Raw genomic sequence first — 21,426 nt, 5'->3', positions numbered from 1 at the left:
GCGTCCAGGGTGGACTGGGAACTAAAAGAGGCCCTGGAAATAATTACTGAGGACCAAAAGAGGCCCTGGAAATATAGTTCAAATTGGCCCCATGGTCATATGACACATTTTCAGCAAGCCCAATGCTTTTCCTATTTGAAATTTGGAAATACCACACAAAAGAGGCCAAGGGTGCAGAGGCCCACCGAGAAATATCCAGAGTTCCCTTTAGGCCAGTCCACCCATGGTTGGGTCACGTGTGAGCCATGTGATGCAGGGGTATGGGGATCCAAGAAGGTCATGTGACCAGTTAGGATGTGTTGAGGGCCAGAAAGAATAAACAGCTTTTTGTATGCCTGAACCTACAGCTGTGGGGTCGTCTTCTTTCGGTGTGAGGCCCGAGTATCACAGGGCCTGTGCCATAACACTGGCAACGAAAGTTTGTCAGTGCGTCTGCCAGCATGGGACCGGTGCTGCTCTAATTCTCACAGCAGGGCCACATGCATGCTCACCCTGTCAGCAATGGATTGCCTGCCTTTACCTTTGGCATTCCTCGACACTGCACCACCCTCAGACAGGCCCACGGGAACTGCGCACACACTCCCGAGCTTGCATGAGCAGCGCTGCCCTGCATGCCGCCCTTTTCAGGGGCACAGCAGACTGTGAAGTGGTGCGTACAGGTGGAAGCATGGTCAAGGAGGCAATGGGACCGTATACAGCCCTGCTCCAGACAAACTATAATGGTGGGAATAAGGTGATGAGGCCCGTCAGCACCTGTGGTGGGCATGGCAGTGGGGTCACCAGTGAGGAGGTGCCTATGCCCAGAGAGCTTGCTGAAATTGCCTGGCCATCTACCAGCTTACAATTATTGGCCAAGGAAAGAGAGGGGCGTTGCCCAACTTGGCCCAGCTGAAGGGCAACAACAATGTAGAAACCACAAAGGTAGGGCAGCAGGTCCATCGCGCCCTTTGGGGAGGCCGCCGCCATGCCAACGGAGCAACTAAGGTCAACATCAAGTCTGAGGCAGCACAGAGGCCACCCCTGCACTAAGACAGTGCATGTGCAAGATGAGAGACCAAGAACCTTCCCCAGCAAAGCAGGTACAGCAAATGAGAGACTCCTTCCCGATACCCACACTCTCCCCGTTTGACACCAGGGACACCACGAATTTAGGCCCCAGACAGTCCAGATAGATCAGGGAGTTTGACGTATACTTGGCAGCCCTCAGGATGACAAGATGATGACTGGGCTACTCACCTTGATGGCAGGCCCATATGTCAGAGATATCATGTTTGAGCTACCAGAAGACGTTGAGTACACCTATCTAAACCTGTAGCACATCCTGAGCGAACACTTTGCCGTGCACAAAAACATTGACTATGAGCGTCACATATTCCATACTACTATGCAGCTGACACGATTAAGGGCAAAAATCAAGCACGGGGACTTTCAACAACACTCCAACGAAGAGGCCATGAAGTTGCAGGTTATCGCAGGGTGTGAATCCAAAAACAAAAAAAAAACTCCACTGCCTGGCTGAGTTTGTGCTCCAGGCAAGGATAATGACAGTCCTGGAGCTTCAGTTATCGACCATGACCAAGTTACACTTTGGGCCTTCGGTCACCATTAAGGAAGAAGCCTTGCACAAGATAGTTACTAAGCCACCCACAGCGAATGACGACAGATGTCTTTGTTTCCGGTGCGGATGAGAATTTCATTATGAGGTCACGTGCCCGGCTATAGGCCAAGAATGCTCCATATTTGGAGAAGATCACTTCAGGTCTATGTGCCACGTACCGAGGACACCTCGCCCAGGACCCATGGAACACAAGACACATAGGTACAAACTGCCCACCCTGTCAGGAAAGGGCAGTCTGAAACAAACAGTCAGAGAGAAAGTATTATGCCAGAGAGAGACACAGTGGGAGGCCACGGTGCTCACCATCAGCTGAAGCACAGCGGAGAGGAGGAAATCGAGTACACCACCTACACACGGCCACCTCCTCCACAAGCGAATCAGAGTCGCCGTCCACCGCAGAGTGGAGAGAGAAAGGATATATGTATGCCCTGGGAAATCGCACAGCGGCAGAACACAGCCCGATGCTCCCACTTACAGTGCAGGGGACAGAATTTGAATTCTTAACAAACTCTGGGGCGACTGTAAATGTGATGCTAGAGAAGGTATTCTGGAATCTAGCATAACGTCCCCATCTCAAGAAGGCACAAAAGAAGCAAAACAGCTGCTGCCCTGTATAATGGCATCCACAGCAGCCTACGCACACAAAGAAAGACAAGATTGCATCACCATCCATGTCATAGATGCAGAGGCTGCCTGTGAATGCTTCCTCAGCTTCCGATCAGCAGTTCAGATGGGCTCATTCACATCCTGTACAACCTCATGGCCAGCAAGTACATCACGCCAGTTGCCAAAGTCGTAGCAGCGTTCCAGGCACTATTTAAAGGGATTGGAAAGCTGAAGGGGTAAAAGATTCACTTCCACATTGACACGTCCTTGAAGCCAACATCACAACACTACAGGGGCATATCCTTTAACATACAGTATCAGCTCAAAAAAGAATTGCAAGTGCTCATTGATGCCAGCCATCGACCCCACCCCATGGATATCGCCAGCTGTGCCTGTCCCAAAGAAGTGCCCAGAAGGACAGATAAGGTAGTGTGCGGACATGTGCATCATGAAACAGGCCTTATGGATGGAACACCACCAGTCCCTGCGCATCACAGACATGATACACCTGCTGAACAGGGCCAAGATCTTCTCTAATCTCAACCTCAACAAGTGGTATTACCAGGTAGAGCTGAGTGAGGAGTCCCGATACATAACTACCTTCACTACACACATTGGGCTGATCTGATTAAGCATCTAAACCTCGGGATATTGTCTGCGGATGAAATCTTCCAAGAGGAGATTCGGAGGATGATATGTCACATACCACATTGCATCAACTACAGTGAGTGATGATGTCCTGATCTTTGGATGGTGGCAGGAATCCCACAAGGCTACACTATTGAAAGTATGCAGGGCCCTCATTGAGGCAAATCTTACCATCAACAAAGAGAAATTCACATTCAATAACTCTATGCTGTAGTTCTTAGGTCACACATTCTCTGACAAGGGCATAGAACCTGACCCGGACAAGATCGAGGAATTGACTGAAGCCCCATGCCCATCAAATGTGCTGCAGGTTCGCTCATTTCTGGGCCTGGTGAGCTATTGCCCATGCTACATCCCGGACTTTGCATCCACCAGCACTCTGCTAAGAACCCTGAGGAAAAAAGACCAGCCATTTGCATGGACATAGGTTCATCAGAAAGCTTTCGGCAGAATCAGGAAAAAGATTGCGACATCAGTGTGTATGTCATACTTTGACCCCAACCTGCATACACAAGTCATGGTGGACATGAGTCCCGTATGTGTGGATGCCATTCTAGCTCAATATTCTGGCAGCGACCGCACCCCAAGAAAGATTGTGTCATATGCCAGCAAGAACTTAAGAGAGACAGAGTAATGGTACTCGCAGGCAGAGAAGGAAAGCCTCGCTGTCATTTGGGCGTATGAAGATTTCCACCTGTTACCGCAAACCGTTCACCATTGTCACCGACCACCAGGGCCTCATCACAATATGCGGCAACCAACAGCCCAGATGCTTCCCTGTATCGCACCGATGGGACCTATGCCTACAGGACTATCATTTAACATAGTTCACAAGCCAGGAAAAGAGTTCACCACAGCTGACTTCCTGTCCCTGCATCCCCTGGCATGCTCCCAACCATCCAACAACAGAGCGGATGGGTATGTCAACTATGTGCTCCACCATGCCATTCCAACAACAATCTCATTAGAGGAGCTTCAACGAGAGACAGCAGAGGACCCGACCCTCAAACTGGCAGCATCCTGCATTCAAGACGGGAAATGGAAGGCGGTGGAGCAAGCAAAGAAGTTAAACCCAGTGGTGGACATCAGTTTGTGAAAGACACTTGTGAGAATGAGAGATGAACTGTCCCTCACGCCATCAAACCTATTGATGGGTGATAGGATAGTGACATCGGCACCACTACAACAGCATGCGGTGTACGTAGCCCACAAAGGACACAAAGAGACAGTTAAGTAAGAACGTATTATTCCCTTGCATGGACAACACAATCAAGGACACACTCAATTCATGCCACATATGCCTCAGTCTACAACCTCACACGGCCCCAGTGTTGCCACAAATGATGCCACAGCCTGACCATGTCTGGGAGGAAGTGGCCATCTACTTCTTCGAGCCCCTTTGGTCTGGTGAATATATACTTGTGGCTCTAGATGAACACTCCCAGTTCCTACAGTCCACTGCATCCACCACAGTGATCCCAGCACTGGACAGGATATTCTCAGCCTAAGGAATAGCAAAAATGGTCAAATCTCACAATGGCGCACCATTCAGGAGTTCCAGCTTTAACGATTTTGCTCAATAAATGGGTTTACACCACTGAAAAATAACCCCGCTATGGCCACAGGCTAATGGCACTATTGGGCTGTTCATGGAAAATGTTAAGAGGGTGGTGAGAGTGGCAAACATCACACACAAGCCACTGGAACAAATCCTATGACCCCAAACTGCTCCAGGGAAGCATGCCCCGCTAAACTAACGTTTGGTTGCCCAGTCTGCACAAGACTTCCCCACGACGTAAATCAGAGACTAGAGAACAACTGCAATCAAGACATCAGATCGAGGGATGAGATCACAAAGGAAAAAATGCTAGAGTGTGCCGAACAGCGCAGAAAGACATAGGCCTCCCAATTCTAGCTAGGGGAAAGTGTTATCGTGAAGCAAATGTTCACTCTCAAGGATGTTAGGGAGAATTCTCCAGAATGGCTAATTTCCCTTACCTATTGAGTCCCTCAGCAGTTTTGCTGGATTTCTAGGATTTATTTTTTCACCTGGAAAGAGTGTGAACTTTTTTCCCCACTCTAACATGTGTTTTGCTGTGTGTGTTTAACGTTTTCCTGTGTTCATAGACTGTGGAGCCTCACCTACTCCACAGGCATGATCTTTTTACTGTGTGTTACACAGCACCTTCAGTGCAGTGACACTTGGTTGTCTTTTAGACTTCCCAACTCAGTCTGACTACTGTCTCCCAGAACATGTAAAGTTGCCATTAACTTTATTAGTCTTTTAAAATCCACACCCCAGTACAAACTATCTTAGATAGAGTACTGGAAAGGGTTAATACGTATCCCTTTTTGTCTGTTTCTCTTGGAACATTGTTTCGCTCCCTTTTCATCAAGACTTGGATGGTGGCAGTGGTAACTACCCTATTTTTCCTACCGCGGTTATCTTAAATAAACCTGGTAGTGGTTTAGGCTCAAACTTAAACCCGCTAGACCATATACGTTTTCATACAGTTCCGGCTGGGTTTATTTACCATTTCTTTTTGTAAATGTCTTTCTTGTGTTTTACTCTGCGCGCCAAACCAGGTTTGGTTCCTTTGCTCGCTGTCTTTTCGCTGGTGTTACGCTGTCCTCTCATTCTGTCCCTAGGTCAGACAATAGGACAGGCAACACTCATAATACACCAGTTTCCCCAGTCAGGTTTCCACTCCATGTCCCTCACACTGGAATGTTGTCACGTGAGCGGGTTTACCCCAAGGGCCACACATGCAGACTCAGGGGTTCTCCGTTCCTTCATTGGCGTCTGCCATGGCGTCTGCAAGAAGGAGTTCGCAGACGCCGGCTACAGGACGCTGCTCGCAGAAAGTACAGCCCGCGATCATGGAGACCACGCTCACGTGTCACGTTCGTGGGTCACGTGACTCGTCGCGGATCAGGTGACGCTGAAACTTCCGCTATTTAAGCGCTGAACTTCCGCATGTCCGCGCTTCACAGCTGTTCTTTGGAGGACTCTGTTCAGCGTTTGGATACCTTGTGTTTTCAACGGCTTCTTGACTCTTGGATTGTTTTTTGGATTTGCTTTTGCTCACGTCTTTGGCTCTGTTTGCTGGATCATCTTGAACTCGGAACGCATTTTGGACTGTCTTGGATTACCCTGAATTGGACTTGGCATTGGTCTCCTCATTGTTTCACGTTATCAAGTACTTTGGATTTTGGTCTTTTGCTTCATCAAGTTACAGGAGGGTAGTTGAGTTTTACCCAGCTTACAGTTCTTCTCCCTACTGTCATTGGGGAAACCAGCTCACGTGCCCATCCACGGAATTTCCAACTATCTTAGGTTCTGGGCTTCCTCACCCATCAGATTAGGTAAGCCCTATTCTTTATTCTGCCTGTTTGCTTGTACTGTGCTCAGTTGATTGCTAATAAAGATTTTCTTTACAGCTGCCTTGGGTTTCAACATTTCCCGTGGATCGGAGCTGCAAGAACTACCCACATGTGGCCTCAATGATCGCATAGGGAGTAATCTTGTATTCTATCTCTGTGGTACTTGGGGACAGAGGTTCAATACTCTTCACGACAATCAAGAAACCTGACAGAATGTGAAGCCATTCTTTGTCGTGCAGAGTATGCAGGGTGCCGCGGATGACCCCATGGCAGCTATGATTCAAGTGATGACAGTACTAAGAGCGGATATTGCTGCAGCCACCACAGCACTTCACCAACGTTTAGATGCTATTCAGAGCACCCGCAACCCATTACCTGCAGATGCAGAGTTCGGGGACGCGGCATCACCTGCCCCAGTTCCCCAGGCCCCGGCCCCAACCACTCCTGCTCCCGTGATTCTACCCACTCCCTTTCCATTGGCTGCACCTGAAAGATTCCAGGGGGATTCCACCAAGTACCGCACATTTATAAATCAATGCTAGCTACACTTCCTGTGTCGACCTACCTCCTTCCCCGATCCTACTTCTAAGGCCGCCTTTCTGTTATCACATTTATCTGGAACAGCTGCTGCCTGGGCCAACCCACTTCTTGAGAACAATAACCCAGCATTATACGATTTTTACCTCCTGGTCACAGAAATGTCCCGTGTCTTTGACACCCGTCACAAAGCTCAGTCCAGGGATCTGGAACTATTAGAATTACATCAAGGCAGGGGAACCCTCATTGAATATATCACAGAATTCAACCAACTGTCAGCCGAGAATTCATGGCCTGAGAGCAAGAGGGCTGTGGTATTCTACAAAGGCCCAAAGGTCTGAACAACACTATGAAGGACGCTTTATCAGTAGTTCCTTCCTTGCCCACAGCGTTCCCCGATTTAGTAGACCTGGCTCTCCAGGTTGATGCCAGGCGTTCAGAACGGAAAGCTGAAGCTGGGTTTTCTGATTCTATCCCTTCTACAGGTTCCTCTCATTCTGAGTCCGTTCCTGAACCTATGCAAGTGGGAGGTCTACGTAGTCCTTTAACTTCCACGGAAAGGGAGCGCAGGAGGGTGGACAATGCTTGCTATTATTGTGGGTTGATTGGTCACTTTGTAAAAGAATGTCCACGTCGCCCAAAGGCTAAAGATCAGGGTTTTCGGGCAGCTCGACCATAGACCCGGGGGTGGGTTCGAGCGCTATGAGTCACTCCCCGGATAAGGTACCTGCGTTTGGCACCATCAGACCCGTGATGGTACATGCATTGTTACAACCCAGTATTGAGGTCTCACATTCAGTAACTGTCATCATTGATTCTGGTGCCACTGGCAATTATATTGATATCAATTTGGCCCACACACTTAATCTCCCTCTTATCGCCAAGACCCGACCAGAACCAGTACAGACCAGAGATGGGAGTTCATTAGTCTCTGGCCCAGTTAAACTAACCACAAAGAAACCATTCGCTTTGACTTGATCTCCATGCCTCAATATGGCCTTATCTTAGGCATCCCTTGGTTGCGTCTGCATAACCTTTTGATCAATTGGAAGACAGGTTCTGTGTTCTTTGAGTCAGAAGTTTGCCAGGAGTTTTGCCTTACTACATCCTCTACTGAGAACACTCCAGCCCAATGTCTCGTTCTGTTTCACAACTCACTTTGGAACATTCTCCTGTTACCTTGGCAGACACGCACATTGTTGGTCTTGTAGCTGAGGCAATACCAGAGCCTTATCGAGACTACCTGGATGTCTTTGATAAAGGATCATCAGAAATCCTTCCACCTCATAGGTTGTACGATTGCCCAGAATTATTACCAGATTCTGTAGTCCCCAAGGGTCGTATATATTCGCTATCTCCTACTGAGGAACAAGCCTTGAAAATGTACATTTAAGAGTCCCAACGTAAGGGTCACATACGTCCACCTTCATCTCCAGCAGCCAGCCCTATCTTCTTTGTCCCAAAGAAGGAGGGAGACCTTCGCCCATGTGTTGATTACTGATGTCTAAATGCCATCACCAAAAAGGACAGGTATCCTATTCCTCTCATCACGCCCCTATTAGATCGTCTCACGCATGCTTCAATATACACTAAGTTGGATCTCAGAGGCGCGTATAATCTAGTACGTGTGAGAAAGGGTGATGAGTGGAAAACGGCCTTTTGCACTCGTTACGGATTATATGAATATTTGGTCATGCCTTTCGGCCTCTGGAATGCGCCTGCTACATTCCAGCGCTTCATGATGAAATATTTAGTGATATTCTGGATGTATTTATGGTGGTCTACCTGGATGACATTCTCATTTTTTCACGGTCCCAAGAGGAACACATCAGACACGTAAGGGAGGTACTAAAACGCTTACGCATGTTCTCCCTTTTTGCGAAACCCGAAAAATGTCAATTCCACACTGACAACATTGAATTTTTAGGGTTTCACATCACTCCTGATGGTCTCACTATGAACCATGCCAAAGCCAAAGCGGTTTTGGAGTGGCCGACCCCCACCAACCTTAAAGCATTACAGTCTTTTTTGGGTTTTGCTAAATACTATAGAAGATTCATTTCTGGGTTTTCTTCCATAGCATCACCTCTTACTCTTTTGACCAGTCTTCTAGTTCCATTTAATTGGTCCAACGATCAACAACTTGCATTTGATACCCTAAAAGCTGCATTTACCACTGCCCCTGTCCTCCAACACCCTGACAGTGACCTGCCTTTTATAGTTGAGGTGGACGCGTCCTCGTTCGCCTTAGGGGCAATACTGTCTCAAGATGTGTATCAACTGGACGCCTGCATCCAGTCGCCTTTCATTCCCGGAAGTTTACACCCACAGAGTGTCACTATACAGTGACTGAAAAAGAACTTCTGGCTGTCAAAGAGGCTTTCCAAGTATGGCATCACCATCTCCTGGGTGCAAAACATCGGGTGACGGTGTTCTCGGATCATCAGAATTTACGCGATTTAGCTTCTCTGAAATGCTCGAATAGCAGACATGTTATGTGGCATCGGTTTTTCGCGCTTACGATTTCCAGATTATGCATCGTCCTGGTAATGTTCATGGTAAGGCTGATGCTTTGTCTCGCTCTCCTGGGGGGGTTTCATTGCCAGTCTATCCTGAGTCTCTGCTAGATAAGAAACATGTGATATGCCTCTGTACTCCTTCTCTGACTCTGCTGGATATGGTACGTAAGTGGGTTTCCACACACCCATCCTTACTTTCAGATTGGGATTTGGTATTACAAGACGGTTTGCCTTTCTTCCAGAACAAGTTGTTTCTACCCACCACTGATATTCGTAATCTGGCTCTTGAATGGTCCCATGATCTCCCTGTTCATGCACATCCTGGGCAGCTAAGAACTCTTTCACTTCTACAACGTTGGTGTTGGTGGCCTTCCATGAGAAGGGATGTGGAATGCTATGTTAACACCTGCTCTGTTTGTGCCAATCCAAACATAGGAAAGGACGACCGTTGGGTCTCCTGCAGCTTCTTCGCATACCCCCGAGGCCCTGGCATACCGTGACGATGGATTTCGTGACGGGCCTTCCCCGGGTTCAAGGTTTTGATTCCATCTGGGTTTCATTCACCAAAATGGCACGATTTATTCCATGCTCGGGCATTCCCTCTGCTCTTGTTCTGGCAGGATTTTTTTTCAAGTCCATCGTATGTCTTTTTGGTTTATCATCAGTGTTGGTATCCGACAGGGGTCCTCAGTTCACTTCTCGTTTCTGGCGCGCCTTAACTAGATTAGTGGGGATCGATTCACGTTACTCTTCGGCCTACCATCCGGAGACAGATACACAGACCGAAAGGGTTAATCAAACCATGGAGCAGTATCTGCGTTGCCTGATTCTCCAGCATCAACAGTCCTGGTTTTGCATCTTGCATATGGCTGAATTCGCCTATAATAACGCGGTGCACTCCTCCACTGGTTTCTCTCCCTTCTATGTCTTGTATGGCCAGCACCCTAAAATCCTGCCCATCCCAGATTTTTCGCTTTCTGGTAATCCGGCTGCCTCTTCTTGCATCAGAGACATCTCGGCTGTCCACGCGCAGACCTTGCTGCACCTCAAAGAAGCCCAGGATTCCATGAAGGCAGCAGCAGACCGGAAACGTTCTGTGGCCCCTTCGTTTGCTGTGGGGGATAGAGTTTGGCTTTCTTCTCGTCATCTACATCTGCAGGGTTGTCACAAATTGTTGCCCCGCTTCATTGGTCCTTTTGTGGTTTCCCGAGTGATCAACCCTGTGGTCTATCGCCTTCGAGTTCCGGTTTCCTGGCGGCTTCACCCCGTCTTTCATGTCTCTCTTCTCAAACCTTGCCCTGGTCCTACCCGTCTTCGTTCCCCTGGTGCTCCAGTTTCCCCTTCCTCCCCGGATGTTTTTGAAGTGTCTGCCATTCTGGGTTCTCGTTTTTTCAGAAAGGGTCTGCAGTACCTGGTGGATTGGAAGGGTTACGGCCCGGAGGAGCGCTCATGGATTCCTGCGGGTGCTGTACATGCTCCTCGTTTGGTTTCCGCTTTCCATAGGGACAATCCGTTGTGCCCACGGGGTCGTGGGCCTTTGGGGGGGGCTCTGTCACGCTGTCCTCTCATTCTGTCCCTAGGTCAGACAATAGGACAGGCAACCCTCACAATACACCAGTTTCCCCAGTCAGGTATCCACTCCATGTCCCTCACACTGGAAGGTTTTCACGTGAGCGGGTTTACCCCAAGGGCCACACATGCAGACTCAGGTGTTCTCCGTCTGCCATGGCGTCTGCAAGAAGGAGCTTGCAGACGCTGGCTACAGGACGCTGCTCACAGAAAGTCTAGTCCGCGATCATGGAGACCACGCTCACGTGTCACGTCCGTGGGTCACGTGACGCGTCGCGGATCAGGTGACGCTGAAACTTCTGCTATTTAAGCGCTGAACTTCCGCATGTCCGCGCTTCACAGCTGTTCTTTGGAGGACTCTGTTCAGCGTTTGGTTACCTTGTGTTTTCAACGGCTTCTTGACTCTTGGATTGTTTTTTGGATTTGCTTTTGCTCACGTCTTTGGCTCTGTTTGCTGGATCATCTTGAACTCGGAACGCCTTTTGGACTGTCTTGGATTACCCTGAATTGGACTTGGCATGGTCTCTTCATTGTTTCACGTTATCAAGTACTTTGGATTTTGGTCTTTTGCTTCATCAAGTTACAGGAGGATAGTTGGGTTTTACCCAGCTTACAGTTCTTCTCTTTACTGTGGATCGCCCATCCACAGAATTTCCAACTATCTTAGGTTCGGGGCTTCCTCACCCATCAGATTAGGTAAGCCCTATTCTTTATTCTGCCTGTTTGCTTGTACTGTGCTCAGTTGATTGCTAATAAAGATTTTCTTTACAGCTGCCTTGGGTTTCAACATTTCCCGTGGATCCGAGCTGCAAGAACTACCCACCTGTGGCCTCAATGATCGCATAGGGAGTAATCTTGTATTCTCTCTCTGTGGTACTTGGAGACGGAGGTTCAATACTCTTCACGACAATCAAGAAACCTGACAGCTGGCTTAGGTGCCTGAAAGTCTGGGTAGGCAGGATGTGAGGGAGGGATTTTAGGACCCCTGCCATTGGTTCCCTTGGTAACCCAAATCGCACTCCTGTTTGATTGGCTAGGTGACTGTCCCACCAGGACAGCCACCCTGCTGTGTGACTGACAACCAGGCTGTGTGAATGGGTGAAAACTGCATAAAAAGCAGGTTTCTGGGATTGGAAAGGCAGAGTCGCCACTGGAACGAAAGAACCGACGAGGAGCTGACAGAAGAGGCCCCCTACAAACGACTGAACCACCCGGTGAAGCCCTGCTGCAGGCCCAAATCTTCAGATTCCAACGACAGAGAAGATCTACCTTGAATCTTCTTCCCCTGAGCTGGTGGGACCAACCAGTTTGCCCAAACTGCAAGCCAGGACTCCCTCCTCTGGTCGAATTTGCTGTACTGAGCTACAGTGAAACAGATAGCCAGGAAGGTCAAACCCTGCTTGGGTTTTAAGGAGCGCAGCTTTTATTTGTTGCTTTGCTCTGCTGCTGGGTTCTTCCCTGGGCAGTGCAGGACCCTTTAATCTTCCTACTTCATGTCAGTCCAACAGTCGCTTCAGGAACCGTGAGCCTGCAGGACCTGCCAGAAACGTCTGCCTCAGCTACAGCTTCTTCTTCAATTAAAGGTACTGTGCAAATCCAGTTGTTCGTTTCGTCCAGCTGCGGTGAAGGTGTGTGAAACCTTTCGCCAATCTGAGGGCTTGTCCTTCTCTACTCTTTAAACTAACTTTTCTGCTGACCAACTTTGTCCGGAACTCTTGGCAAAGACTTAACCACAAACTACCCTGAACTGTGTGATCTTGACAAAAGACTTTTGTCCTATTGACTTTGGCCCTAAGCCTTTCTGATTTTATTTATTTTTTTTTTTTTTTTATTAACGTTTTGTTTATAGTTTTACAAAAAGCAAACTTTTACAAAACTTTCGAAATTTCATAAGTTATTCATTAAAATTTCAGATGACAGACAGATAGATCATCAGCCGTTTCTTTTGCAACTTAAAATTTGGCATTTGTTAATTCAGAAGATTACATTGTAGCTTTATGATTTGTAACTTCACGCGACCTTCTCATACCCATATTAAGATTGGCCTGCGCAAGACATACCAAAGATTTTGATAAAACACACCTTAAAATGCACAGATTTAGCTTGTGGGGTTATAATAGACATTTACATTTTCAAACGCATTTTCAATTTTACTCAACAAACGAGTTAGCGAAATGACAAGTACCAAGGACCCTCCATACATACAACTGTCCCATAATGATGTTTTGGAGATATCAGAATCTTTCGGAGCAAATTTCCCCAATAAATTTTTCCTATCCTGTTAAAAAAAAATGCATTCAATAACAAGATGTTTCATGGTTTCAATAATGTCACATTCACAAAAGCGACAGTGTTGAGTTGAAAAGGCACCTTTATATATGCTCCACATGTAGATTCTTTCAAGTGTATGATATTGGTTTAGTTTAAACCTTAAATATGCTCTCCGTATCTTACTTGAAGGACATAACGCCAAATACGACAATCTCATATCTCTCCTGCGTGGCCTTTTGGCATATTCCGCATACAGACGATATGAATTGTTACAATCTAAAGTGGTTGACCAGTCCCGATCAAAAAGATTTCTTTTGACTTTTGGAAGTTTCATTACTAGGTCAGTAATTGTGCAATCACAATCAACGAGAATTGAATTCATTTGATTAACAAAAGCACACATGGATTTTAATTCTGACCGCACAACCAACCCATGTACATCCACATATAGAGAGTACTTTTGAGGTGCCATAATATCAGCATAGCGTGATAGTTTTCGCCAAACCCATCTAGCTGCTAGAGATACTAGACCAAGTTCGTGCCTAATTATAGAATTGGGAACTGAGGTAGATAGCCCCAATACACTTTTCCACACACTACCCTGAATTTGATTCAATATGACCCCGACATCATGAAGACATATATCTAACCCATATAAGAGAATCGGTTCCACTTTCAATAAATAAAAATCAATCAATGGTTGCAATGAAAATTCACAGATTGTTCTCAGCATGACCTTCATCATCGACACAAGTGGACGAACCTTCATTTTTAGGTATTTCTGCCAAAATATGAGAGAGTACTGGACATTTAGGGGATACCCCAGATAACGAATCGAGTTTTCGCATTCGATATCAATGCCATTAAGTTGCCACTTGTACGATTTAATTTTCCTGAAATTCCGGAAAACCACAATTTGTGACTTTGAAGAATTGGGAGATAGATTGTGAGAGGCTGCATATTTAGCAAAACTATTCAATTTTAACTGTAGACCACTAGGAGTGCGATCAAATAGTAAGATATCGTCTGCAAAACATAACCATGAAATTTTCAGTTCCCCTAGTTTCACAGGAAACATACCAGATTCATTCCACAACATATCCATATCACAAAGGTATAGATTAAATAAAGTGGCAGCCATATTGCAGCCTTGTTTGACACCTGTCATAGTCATAATAGGAGCAGTTAAGGCGCCATCTCTGGTTACCCTAATTTGATACGTCGTGTGGTTGTGTAGCATTGCAATCAGTTGAATCAATCTTTTTGGAAAACCAAGTTTTAAGAGTTTTGACCATAAAACCTCTCTTATGACTGAGTCAAAAGCACTGCTCATATCAAGTGCAGCCATATAGACTGTGCCAGAATCTGATATTTTGGTTTGAGCAAATATGTGGGATATAATGAGAGCGTTTAACGAAGTCCCCATGTACTTACGAAACCCTGTTTGAAACTTTGAGAATATATTCTTATTCCTAATAAAACTTTGGAGCCGTTGGAGTAGAATTATAGAAAAAACCTTTTCAGAGGCATCCATTAATGCAATTGGTCTGAAATTCGAGGGTAAATTTGGATTCCCTTTCTTGTATAGAGGAATTATGATGGCGTTAAGCCAAGATTTTGGGATGAGATTGGTAGATAGAATATATACAAATTTAGTATAGAGAATCGCACCCCAAAAATATGGGTCATCTTTTAGAATACAGGCAGGTAGACCATCAGGCCCGGCAGCTTTGGAATAATTGAGCAGATTGATGGCCTCAACAATTTCATTCATAGAGAATAATATAAGATCCTTACAATGTTGCTCAAGTATACCAGAGTTATGTATCTTAAATTGGACAGGCAATCTATATTTGCATTTAAAATAGTCGATCCATGTACTTGCAGCAATTGGGGAGGCAAAGTCATGCAACAACGCCCCCTTTTTATTGTTGAGTATTGCCCATATGTTCCTGGTATCATGAGTGATGAGATACTTCATCATTTGCTGATTGGCCGATAGTTTTGCATTAAACTTTATAGATGCAATTTTATGCCTATGTTCGTTTAAGATACCCATCTTTGTGGAGTGAAACAGATAAGATTGTAGATTTTTTTTCTTCAAAGCGCGAATAGATCGGTTTTTTTCCCTCTTGATTGCTGCTATTTCCAAATTGTAACCACTCTCACCTGATGGGTTACGTGATTGAACTTTTTGGACTAAATAGTCAATGGGCCTCATTCCGAGTATGGCGGTAAGGGATAGCGGCCACCGCTAACGAGAGCGGTGGCGGTAATCCCTTACCGCCATACTCCGAGTTCCCTTTGCGCCATGGAGGTTTTAACACCTGCTTTTAGCAGGTGTTAAAAACCATGGCGCTAAGGGACCTTGATGTTAATTACGCCACCGTAATTTACGGTGGCGTAATTAACGCCTTCCCCACTCCCATTATGCCCTATGGGGCAAGAATGGGAATGGGGAAGGGTAAATGGGGATTGGGGAATTACCGCCCCGCCAACCTTGGAATGGGGCGGTAATTCCGCCATCCACCAAGGCGCTGCCGGTCCGGGTACGGCGTCAACCAAGGCGTTAATAGCGCCATTGGTTAGCGCCGTACTCGGAATGAGGCCCAATATGTTTTTTAATTACGAAGGAGTTCCAATCCTCTCTTCTACATGCATCAAAAAACAATTCAGCCCCGTTATAAACCCGAATCACATCTCTATGAACCAAAAAGGAAAGCTCTCTACACATTTTAGGAGACCAGCCTACAGAATTCTGTGGTCGATGGAGAGTCACCAAACCCAACGCTGCTTCTTTATTTAAAGATGCCAGGTCACATCTAATACTTGTGCTTATTGGAAAATGGTCACTCATAGTTTGATTGTGAATTAAAACATTGTTTACCAAAGGCATGCATACGGATGAGACAAAAAAATAGTCTATATAAGTGGAGTGGATCCCCCTCTTCCATGTACCTTTGTGGTCGCCAGTAAGAAATTCCAGCAATTGGATATTCCAATCTTTAAAATATGAGACCCAACGCTTCCCCATAGATTCCGAAGCTCTCGAGGAAGACTTGCACTTGTGAAGTAACTTAGATGACGTTGATAGACAGAAGGCATTAAAGTCGCCCCCAATTACAATCGTATATTTTGGGTTTCTAACCATGGCTTCCTCAAGTAGCTCATCCATGTTATCCAATGCAGCCTCAATCGCTACATTGGCTGGGTTGTGGTACACACATACCAATAACATTATATTTGACATTGCGCCTGTAAGGATAGACTCAACTGCCAACACTCCGTGTTTTGCGTACATAACCTTTGACATGTGATTTATGTTGTTGTTAATGAGTATACCAATACCTCCAAGCGGTCGACCAATTACACCTCTCACAGCAGGTACACAGAAGTTGGAATAACCCTCAATATTCAATTTGTCGACACACATAGTTTCTTGTAAGAATATAATAGTGTGCGGACCCATTGAAGCAAAATGGGATGACCATTTCTCTAGGTTACTTTTCCCACAACAATTCCAAGATATTATTTTGAGATTCTGAACCTTCTGAGCTGTGACATTATTTGTCTATTGTTTATTTTGCTTGTTAGAAAAATCAAGAATGGAGGACATAAGGGGAGCTAACCAAGAAATATTCGAAGTGGTTGCCATCAGCTCAGAAATTTTTGTAATTAATTCAACAGTATGTTCGGAACCAGCTGATGAGTTTGCTCGATTAGTACCACTCACAACCTTAGGTTCTAACATTTCATTCAGAAATATCTCAGCTTCTTCAATCGTTCTAAATAAATGTAGGGTTAGCCCGCTGGATTTGAAGTCTTCTCTATGGTCCCACAATAACCGGAGTATCATCGCCGAATGCGGGGCACAAATCATTCTGAGATTGTTATGGTTTGCTAGCCTTAGCCACTCAATATCATCCATGCAGAGGGTTCTTAGATTGGGGCACTCTCTAAAGATATTAAACAAAAACGATCTGTTCAACCTTTGCTTTCCATTAATTGCCTGATCACTAGACCAGCCTAGAAAGTATCTAACATTTCTTTCAAATACATAATTAATTTCTTCTTTATCATTACTGCCTGGCGGCAGAGACTTATTCTCAACTGATTCTCTGGTATCAGTAACATCCATTTCTGCATTTATAAATGCCCCCTCAACATCATTTGAGTCGATTTGGCTTTCTGGACAGTTGTCGTTATTTTCAGATTCCTCGTCAGATCGGGGATTATCTGTGTTCCTTGCCGAACTTTTTTCCGTCAACATAGCGCAGGCCTTTTTTTGTTTAGTAACTGCCCCGGTAAGCTTATCTGGAGCAGAATCCTTCATTTGACCCTTAACCGTGGTTTTTTTTTCAATGATAGGATAAAAAGTCGAAAGCCTGCCTTGTGCCATCTGCCCTGAATTACCCAATCCCAACTCTACCACAGATGGCTTTACAGAGGTTCTCGTTTTTTTAAAATTAGAATGGGAAGCAGTTGCAGGAGCCACATTTAGGACTAACTTTGATTCATCATTCAGTTGAGTCAAGTCAATCTTCGAGACGTTTGCTGAGCCTTCGTTTGAGTTTGAGGACTGCAACTCATCCGAGTCAGCGGTGATAGCCTCTCTCTTTTTGTTTTTTTTATTTTTTTTGCTATCAGCCTGGCTCGTTTTTTTTACATCCAGTGTTGATAGCTTTTTTTTCAGTTTATTTTCTCTTTTAATTGCCCTAATATGTGCTTGCTTCATTTTGCGTGACATAAAAGGTATCTGTGACCCTTCAGGATCAAAGTCCTCACACTCAGTACTCACTATGACTCCCTTCTCACTAAATTTTACCAAATTTTCAGCGAGAATAGTTTCGTTTCTTCGTTGTTCTTCTTCGGCTTCAATTATGACATTTACCAGGGGAGAGGGGCTATTAGGTGTGTTCTCTTTTGGAATTGACACAGAACCAATAGCATCAGCATGCTCATCAAGACGTCCCCCACCAAATTTTAAGTCTAAATTTTGCCTTGTTAATAAACGAACTAACTCATCTAATATCCGAGAGTTCTGTTTCACTTCATCCACTAAGGCAGTAGAACCAGCATAAGTCACAGAGGAGCATACCTCCTTTGGTCCTTCCACTACAGCTCTTGCATACGTGCGTGAATCAAATGCCACAGTTACAGAAGAATCATCAGTTTGTGTAAATTGATTCATGCGCGTTTGGTTGTTGATTGACAAAGCTTTCAGTAGGCATGCATCAATAAGTGCCTGTTTCTCTGATTGAACAGCAGATTGTGAAATCAGCATGCCCTCAATTTTTGAAACCTTATTAGTGAGAGTTAACACTATTTCTTTTAGGGAGTTGATTTGCATGTGAGTTAAGTCATGACCCTTATCCAAAAGATTTAAGAGAGATGAAATCACCGGAAAATTACTTAGATCATCATCTTTAATTAGATCCTTGGGATTAGATTGTTGAAGTTTGACTGGTGATGATCGTGCCCCTATCTCGTAGCACAAATCTTCATCAAAGGTCTCATTCACCATTTGTTTAGGGGCTGAAATGGGACCTGGATCAGTAGAGGTTTTACAAAATATAGGCGAGCTGCAGGAGGGTCGCTTTGCATGTTCATGATGGTAAGGATCAATACACGCAGATGAATTGATAGAGGGCCCATCATGAATATTATGCAAACAGATGCGTTCAACCTCCGAAGGCAAAAATACAACAGGTGAGTTCAGTGTCATTGAAATCCGGCAGCGTTTCTCCCATTCGCCAATCAATGCGGGGCCCAGATAAGAAACATCCGAAATAATATTAGATGCCACATAAGTTTTGACAACTTTCTTAGTAGCTGCCAAATTCCCTACTGGCTCCTCTGAATTTGCTATATCATCAGTATTACTAATGGTGGGCTTTTTAAATGATTCACCATCTGCAGGAGGAGCATTAGATATACAAGATTGTAATTGATTGCATTCATCATCATTAGGTTCTACTGCTAATGGTTGCAGGCTATACGGGATGTTATTTATATCATTTAAACCATCTTCACCAATCGCTGCAATTGAATTTAAATCCATATCGGAGTCATGTAATAGCACTGGATTAGAGACATACATCCCTGCGTGAGAATTGCCTTCAGCGAGGCTCTTACTGCTTCGCAGACTAACCACCATTGTAAAGCCTACACCACACAGTAGCTAATTCTCCTTTGTCAACAAGGAAACCAGTATCAGGAGGCCACGCACCGCGAACAGCAAACAGTACTTGTCCTGTACTTGGTGCGCGGCGCAGGTGCGCGAGGCAACCGGTACTTGAGGACGCAGGTTGCAGGGCGTGACACGATATGGGGGGCGTGGCCTCCACAACAGGAAAGACCTTTGCAGAAGAAAGCAGAAAAGGCGATTTTTAGTAAAGGAGCACAAAGGAAAAAACTGCCATGCACAAGCCGTAAAGCAACACTGCTTATAACACACAATTTGAAAGGGGCACAGTTGTGAAAGGCACAGTTGTGCAATGCTCGAATTGTCAAGTAACACAGAGAGCCCTCTGTGTGTAGCATTAATTAGGTAAACAGTCACCTTTAGGCCAGGCACGTTAGTGCACCCTTAAAAGACGTCCTCCAGGCTGTGACAGAGATGTTGGGCAATTCCGTCGTGCACAATCCAAAAAGGTCCAAGATGAAAAAAGTCACGAATAAAGAGACGAGGCAGCAACAGCAAACAGTACTTGTCCTGTACTTGGTGCGCCTTTCTGATTTGATTCCATCACTGTAGTTCCTCTTTCTAGATTGCCCTGCTTACTTACCTGTTGGTGCTGCTCCATTTGTGTCTAACTTTGTCTTTCCCTCCGTTTTTTACTGGAGTGCCATTTCTCTCATACTTCATTTTGAATTTAACTTGTCCAGAATCTATTCGGAGTGGTGTGGTGTATTAAGAGTGTGATTTTTCAACTGCTTTACTTTAGTGAGATGTTATACAACTGATGTGTAAATAAATGTATATTCTTTTACTGAGAAACCTTGAGTCAGAGTTTTTTTGAATCATAGTAATTGCTGTCCTTTGTGTAACTATTTGATACTGCTCACTTGCTCTTGAGATAAGTCTGGCTGCTCAGCCATCGCTACCACTTTACTGTGTGGTACAGGCTTGTACCAAAGGTGAATTTGTACTGTCACTTGTAGTCTTAATTGTGTGTGGTTTTCCCAAAGGGTACTGCATATAATTCTGCGTAACAAAGGACATGCGACCATTTGAACCCCGCCCACTGAGAATAACCACCAAAATCGGATCCATGATAACAGCGCAACACGCTGATAAAGGAGTGACTAAGAAAACTTTTTCTTCCTGAGGGTGAGGGAAGAGCAGAGCAAGGAAATGGAAGAGAGAAGTGACTATGAAGAGTACAGTAGAGAGGAGTCTGCATACACAGGAGACAAGGGAGAGTCTGCTCCAGAAGGAGGCAGTGAACACAGCGACGACTGCCCCTGAGCAGATGGACAACCATGCCAGACCATAAAAAGACCCCGTCATTGGATTGAGGAGATGGGATAGGACATTTTTATTTTGGGGCTATGTGATGTTATGTCACGTGTGAGTCACGTGACACCGGGCATGGGGATCCAAGAAGGTCATGTAACCAGTTAGGATGTTCGAGGGTCAGGAAGAATAAACAGCAGCTTTTATGCCTGAACCTACACCTGTGTGGTCGTCTTCTTTTGGCGTGAGGCCAGAGTATCAGTGGGCCCACGCCATAACAAACATCTGTATAGTATTTTCCCTTCGGACAGTAATGATTACATTTTCTGTGTTAAAATCATTAAAAAGGGTTTATGCAAGCATAGTAACAGTTGGGATCAGAAATGTAAACACATATAGGGCCTCATTACAACTCAGGCGTTAAGGGTTAACGCCACCGTTAACCCTTAACGCCTGATTCCGATTTTAACGCCTGCTTTTAGCAGGCGTTAAAATCCATGGCGCTAACCCGCCATGGTGCTAATTACGCCGCCGTAATTTACGGCGGCGTAATTAGCGCCTTCCCCACTCCCATTATGCCCTATGGGGCAAAAATGGGAATGGGGAAGGGAAAATGGGAAATGGGGATTTACCGCCCCACTCACCTTGGAATGGGGCGGTAAATCCGCCATCCACCATGGTGTAAACATAGTTTACACCATGGTGGTAAAGTTGGTGCAACTAGCACCAAGGTCGTAATGACCTCCATAGTGTTGAAAAAGCAATAAATCAAAAATAAAACAGCAATACTAATAATTGTGAAGAAGTTAAACTGT

The sequence above is a fragment of the Ambystoma mexicanum genome, chromosome 1q (assembly GCF_040938575.1).
Source record: "Ambystoma mexicanum isolate Mex_15411 chromosome 1q, UKY_AmexF1_1, whole genome shotgun sequence".
Taxonomy (NCBI): Eukaryota; Metazoa; Chordata; class Amphibia; order Caudata; family Ambystomatidae; genus Ambystoma; species Ambystoma mexicanum.
Note: the sequence above shows the minus strand (reverse complement) of the source record.